At 39.1% G+C, this 7257-nt stretch overlaps 1 protein-coding gene across 2 annotated transcripts in view; it reads left to right on the top strand.

Annotated features, from left to right (window-relative positions):
- Positions 1-202: 202 nt before the first annotated feature.
- The window catches only part of TSPAN18 (tetraspanin 18), a 318752-nt gene continuing 311697 nt past the window's right edge, over positions 203-7257 (top strand). For both annotated transcript variants that reach the window (XM_053720236.1, XM_053720238.1), the window contains exon 1: positions 203-1283. The gene's annotated coding sequence lies outside the window, so the exon portion shown is untranslated. The remainder of the gene's footprint in view (positions 1284-7257) is intronic.

Raw genomic sequence — 7257 nt, forward strand, 5'->3', positions numbered from 1 at the left:
TAAAGGGGCACAGCTGGGTGAGCTGGGGCACAGTGGAGATTCTTTAGGGGACACAGCTGTCAGGGGCGCAGTAGTGAGCTGTGAGAGGGCACATTTGGGTGAGAGGTGGAACACACAGTTCTAGAGATAAGTGTAAGAGGCTGAAAACTATGGGAATTGCAGGGGGCGTGCCCGGGTTACTCCTCCCATTCCTCTGAGCTGTTGCTGCTGCAGCTGGAGCCTGAAGAGACAGAAACTGCTCGGAGTGAGATGTGACCGGGATGTGTGTGTTGCTGGAGCTGCAGTGAACGACCGAAGAATAACTGGACTGTAAGTGCTGTACTGGCTGCACTGAGTGTGAGAGACCCCGTAGCTGATAGTTCTTCTAGCAGTTTATTTATTACACAACTTTGAGAGCTGCACTGTTTGTTGGATAGTTAGAGATAGCTACAACCTGTCAGCATGTGAGATGCTTGTACAGGCTTAGGCTACAACCTGAACCCCATTATTCTCGAAGTCTACAGCTGAAAATCCGGAGCCACAGTTTGCACCTGCACCTTGAAACAGCAGGCTGAACCTCAGAATCACAGTCTTATCTCTTATATTACTGCCTGAACCCCAGAACCACAAGCTGCGCCCTGAGACTACAGATCTTAACGCAGAAACAAAGTCTGATTCCTTAGAATACTGCCTGAACCCCAGAAGCGCATTCTGATCCCTGAGACGACACCCTGAACCCAAGAACCACAAACTGCACCCTGAGACTAAATCCTGAACCCCAGAACCACAAGATTTACCCTAAGACTAATGCCTGAACTTCAGAACACGAAATCTGCACCCTGAGACTATAGCCTACATCTCAGAACGACCTACTATCTGGGATTACTAACTGAACCCCAGGGCTGCACCCTAATACTGCAGACTGAAAACCTAGAACAGTCTGTGCCCTTGGACTACAGCCTGACCCACAGTCAACACCCTGATATTTCAGCCTGAACACCAGGACCACTATCCTAAATTTTAGACTACATCCTGAACCCCAATAACCTAGTCTGAGCCCCATAAAACAGTTTGACTCCTGAAAATACAGTCTGAACCCAAGAAATACTATCTATCCACTGATACTACAGACTGAACCCCTGAACACAGTCTGTACTCTGAGTCTGCAGCCTGGACTCCAGGACCAAAATCTGCTCAAACCCTGAGATTACAGCCTGATTCCAGAATTACAGGAAGAAGCCCAGGACTATATTCTACAGACCACACTGAGGAGGGGATCCAGGAATCTCTGCAGTCACAAAACTGTAAGTAACTGAGAGTTTGTTTGCTCTGCAGGGGCCCCTTACTGTATTACCAGATCTCTGGGATATGTACAGGTCTGTCTACAAACGTACAATGTGTGTACAGATGGTCCATCCACCTGTTATACCCACAGCCTGCAAACCATTTCACAGTAACCCCCAGAAACACAGCTAAGTATACAAAGATCTCTCCACTGACAGAAATCTCTGCAATTCCTATAATCATATAGAACTGATTCATTAATGCTATACTGAATCCATTTAATGCTGTGGGATAACAAATGTAACACATTGTTTCTGAGAGATTGATTGTGACAGTAAATCAAGGCCACTGCCTAACATTATTATTGGTGTGGAATTAATAATTTACAGAAATGTTGCCACCAAAACTGGCACATTTTTAAATGTTGCTGACCTCCAGGTGTTGTCACACGTTATATTGCCACCCTCTAGGAGGTTTAGGGGTTAACACGGTTATGAGCATACAGCATTTGTTATAGATAGTTTCATGACAACGTTTCAATTATAAATTCTGAAATTTGAACCTCTGAACCATTTCTCTGTAATCTATAAAGGGGCATAAGTTACTCTTGTGTGTGTGTATATATATATATTGAAATTGTTATTATACTATCAATGATTGTTAGGATTTGGGGTTTTTTTGTTTGTTTTTTACACTGAGCAGCATCACCTAAGCAAAGAAAGGAAATATTTATAACTGATGTCTGAATAGTTTACAATACAATATTGTAGTGACATTCCGAAAGGTGTTCCAGAAAGCAAAAAATATATTTACAGTTAAAGTAGTTGAAGTGAATCTCTACTTCCAACTGATTTTTTTTCTTGTTTTTTTTTTCAGTTAGAAGAAATAGTATTATTTATTTATTGTGGGTGATCCCTCGGTATCAATATTTGTCAGGAAATTAAACTCTAATACATGCTGGACATGATTATGTAAATATGTCTTCAAAGCATAGCTTGAAAAGAATATGTGGATTTAAATATTGGAAATAATTATAAAATGTTGGTCTCTATAAAGTAATGGGCACAGCCATATTGTAACCTCGGCTTCTGTAGTTTTTAAAACCTTCTAACTTATCTTCTCAGCTAAGCACATTTATAAATGGCTAGAGTAACAATAATATCAAAATGTTTAATGTCCCTAATTTGTCTGAGTGTGCAAGATATGTACTGCTTGTACTAACTGGCCCTAGATAATTATGTGTTTAACCCATACAAAGGGTTAACATATAGATAAAATACAATTTAAGATCCACAAGCCATGCAGCTCCTAAACAGGAAACTGCTGGTTATTGGCAGATGCATGCAACTGTCTCTCATGATTGGCTGCCCAGCCTGGTTTCTCTCAGAAGCTGCAATGCTTGTGGCTCCCAAGCAGAACCTCTTAGTTGTGGGAGTTAAAATTCAGGACCCCTAACAGACCAGATTCTCATGATATCTGAACTAGAGCACAGGTGAAATAATCCAGTTTCTAATTTACACCTGTTTGTTTTCTTGTCATCGTTTTGATGGAGAGCATACCTAGGATGCATTACTGGGAGCTAGCTGCTTATTGGTGGCTACACACAATTGTCATTTGCCAGTGACTCCCACTAGTGCATTGTTCCTTCAACAAAGGATACCAAGTGAATGAAGCAAAATTGATCAAAGAAATAAGTTAGAAAGTTGTTTAAAAAGCAAGGGGTCTACTGAATCATGTACATTTTGTAATTTTGACCTTACTGTCCCTTTTTAATATGTAGTTGTTGTGGCACTCTTTTAAAGAACCAGTCTTCCCTATAGATGAGACAAACAGAGTCACTAAGTTATCAATCAGCTACCTAGTAACATGCACTATGCTCATGTTAATTTAACGAATACAGTCCTCCTGTATGTCAGGTAATAGAGACAAATAGCCCATGTTTTAAGGTGGGTAGCCCTGTGTCAGGCCTTGAAGTATTTTTGCTCATTCTGTCAAATCAGTCTGTGGTTTTCCCCCTCTGGTCTATGTTTGCCCTATTTAATGGGCACACCACCTGGCTGATTTTACTGACCACCTGGCCAAAATGTAAATATTAATCTACATTTAGATAATATTAATTTGTTTCAATGTTTGCTGCACAAATTATCATTAAATCAATTCATTAATATTACACTATCTCCACCTGCTACTTCATAATGCCCCTCAGCTGTGGAGAACACCGAGAGCGTTTGTGCGGCGTTGTATCAGGTAGTTTAGTCCTGGTTGCAGTGTTTGTGTGTCACGTGGCTATATTCACTAACAGCCTTTCTGTCTCACCAATTCATATGCTGCTCTGTGAAGCTGATTCCCTAAAGAACCAAGAGACCAGTGAGGTTTAGTGAGATTACAATTACACCGGGTACAGGACTTGTGCGTCACTGCATGTGTCAGGCAACGTAGTGCTTTTGTTGCTGGTTAAGAAGCATTTTTTTGTCTTTGCTCAATCATAAAAAAATGACATTTTATTTTTTGTTTAAATATTTCTGTACTAAAAAAATACCTTTTTTAGTTTTTTTGTGTGTGGGGGTGTCACTGGCCACCAAAAGGGCTGGGGGTATTGTTCCTAACTGCCCGTGAATTACGTGACCCTAGGGACCAGTTGTACACAAACATTCACTCCCTGTTTATTTTAGTATTCGTTTATTTAAAGGGATGTACAAGTGCAAAAAAAAAAAACTCTGTTTTATTGCTCGCATATATCTATGTGTTTAACCCCTGCAAATTCAGCCCAGAGCAGCAGAGACCTAGCTGAGCACATTTTGAGAGCCAAAAAGGCATATGTGCATAGCCACCAAAAACCAACTGTATCCCAGTAGTGCATTGCTGCTCCTGAGCCTACCTAGGTATGCTTTCAACAAAGGACACAAAGAGAACAAAGTCAATTTAAAGTTAATGTAAATTTTGATGCTAAATTGCCGGTTTTTGAAAACCCGTTGCAAAGCCTCTTCCTGGGTCTAAAATGAGGAATCCGGCTTCCTCCAATCACGGCATTGAATCAGACCGGGGGGGAGCCGTGATTGGAGGATGACCTATCCATCATTTCTGACATCAGAAATGGCTTGCGACGACCGGAGGAAGCTGGAGCTGCTGTCAAGATTAAAAGGTAAGTTTTTTTTTTTTCACAACAGGAGTGAAATGTAAATTTTTATGAATTAAAGTGCCCCTGTTTTTAATCAAATTTTTAAAAACCGGGCATTTTAGCATCAAAATTTACATTCACTTTAATTGTAACGTTAAAATGAAAAAGTCTCTTAAAATTGCATGCTCTATCTATTTAAACCATGAAACTGTAATGTTTATATGCTACTCTTTCATATGAATGTTACAGTTGTTTTGAGTTGTTCCCTTAAATAAGGTAGTTTATGTGTGGCTGTGTGAGATTAGTGTTTCTCAATTCCAGTCCACAGGGCACACTAACAGGCTAGATTTTTATGATTACCTTGGCTGAGAGCAGGTTAAAGGGCCATAATACCCAAATGTTTAAACACTTGAAAGTGATGCAGCATAGCTGTAAAAAGCTGACTAGAAAATATCACCTGAACATCTCTATGTAAAAAAGAAAGATATTTTACCTCAAAAGTTCCTCAGTAGCCACATCCCATTGTAAAGGATTTCTAAGCAGCATTTTAATGTGTCTGTCCTGGGACAACTTAGGGGATGAGCCTCGTGAACTCTCATATTATTTCACCAATCAGGTAAAGGAAGCTTACTATGAAATCTCATGAGAGTTAAGTCAAATCTCATGAGATCACAGTTAGAGTTCACGACCTCAGCACTGCTGATGCTGATTGGCTGCTGTTCATTTCTTCATTTTTTTTAAAAAATTTTTACCTGCAGCTGGGAGCAGCTGAGTATAACTTTTTACACAGAACTTACTCTGCTGAGCTGAGGAAATTGTGAGGTAAAATATCTTCCTTTTTTACATAAAGATGCTCAGGTGATATTTTCCTGTCAGCTTTTTACAGTTATACTGCATCAGTTTCAAGTGATTTAGCATATGAGTATTATGTCCCTTTAATAATCATGGTTACTGATCAGCTGATTATTTCACCTGAGCTCAAGTTCAGATATCCTGAAATCTAGAGTTATACATGACATTTATTCTTAACGGTTTTCTAAGACTCGACTCTACAAGCTGAGAGAGGCTTTTTATAACATACTTCATTTATCAGTTTTCTCATAACTAAGCTTGTAGTGGTTTTACCAGTTTAAATGGAAAATCATGTAATTTTTGCATTACTGACCCAACCTCTACAAAGGTGTCAAACACATAGGTAACATCCAATCGGGAATAGAACATGGCTAATCATTGGTGGTGATGTGTGATGGTGATGTTTCTGATTGGTTCAACAGCTTTGTTCTGCTCCTGAGTGGTTCTTCTCAATGGGGGGGGGGGGGGGGTTATAAAAGATGGTCAGTATGGCAATTTGTTAGTGGGAGTTATAAAGACAGTTAGGCTCATTATGACAAAAATGAAATTATCCTAACAAATTAGAGTGTCTACATTTTGTATTACACTAGTCCGTTTAAATGAAGTGACCAGGTGCATAATGGGTAAGGGAACTGCAGATAGCTACATTTCTTATTACATTTTGATAAATGGTGACGGAATGTGCTTCCTGGGATCGGTTGCTTTCAGGAAGGTAACCTAACTCCTGTAGCGAATACATGAGATTAACTAAGGTTTCCTTCCTGCTTATTCCAATTTGGCTTCCAAACTAAGACAACTTTATTTGTTCAGACTGACAGATTTCTTTTTGGAAATTCTGCCTGTCAGATGGTGTTGAACATATGGGACACTAATATGCTAAAGCTAAAACGCTGCTCTTTCCAATACCAAAAACTAAGTCCAGAGCCCCCCCCCCCCCCCCCCCCCCCCCCCAGCCTTATCTCTTCCCTCAGTCTGTTTTGTCTCGGACAGCATGGATTCATGATCCTCACTATGCTATTTTAATCCTGTCTCAAGACTCCTGCACTGAGTAAATATACAAGAATAGAGAGAACCATAAACAATTAGTAAGTGGAAGGAAATGCTATGGAATATTTAGTATTACGTTTTACTAACAAACTAGCAGTTCTGTGGGTCTGGTGACTAATTTCTGTAGCCCCCCAAACCTTAAAGGGATGCAACCACCTGTGTAATACACAATAAATATATAGTATTTAGCTTTTAAGAGCAACATTTTGCACCACAAAATGTAATGTTCTAGGATTATTCCTGAGACGTGCTGTACTGTTACAGTATAAAAGCATTAAAGGTAATACAAGATACTGCTACTTTACTTATAAATACAGGTAATGGCCGCCCTGCAGAAGCTGTTGCCATTTATATACTGTAGTAGAGAATTTAGTAATCTGGTCAGTGGCACAAAACCTTGGACAAGGGAATGTTTTTTTGTGTTTATGGGATTGAAAACTGGCATTCTGCAGGTAGAGGTTTTGTGTGTGCTAAGACCACCCCACTTATGACATCCTGCTGTAGAAATGTAAGGCTGACAAACTTAAAGGGATATTATACACTAGATTCTTTGCATAAATGTTTTGTAGATGATCCATTTATATAGCCCATACAGTTTTTTTTATTTAATGTATAGTTTTGCTTATTTTTAAATAACATTGCGCTGATTTTGATACTCGTAACCAAGCCCCAAACTTTTTAAACTGTGCTAAACTGGGAGCTTCTAAGTAAGTTTTTAAACGGTTTTATACTGGATTTTTAGATCAGTATCTGTGCATATTATTCTTTATGGTAGTGTCTATTACATGCAGTTATATGAAAATTATTGTATACTGTCCCTTTAAGTAAGCTTAAGGGACAGTTTTTACTACAGAATTGTTATTGTTTAAAAAGATAGATAATCTCTTTATTACCCATTCCCCAGATTTGCAAAACCAACACTGTTATTGTTATATTTATGTACTTTTTACCACTGTGATTACCTTGTATCTAAGTCT

Source organism: Bombina bombina, chromosome 7 (genome assembly GCF_027579735.1).
Source record: "Bombina bombina isolate aBomBom1 chromosome 7, aBomBom1.pri, whole genome shotgun sequence".
In the NCBI taxonomy this organism is placed as follows: Eukaryota; Metazoa; Chordata; class Amphibia; order Anura; family Bombinatoridae; genus Bombina; species Bombina bombina.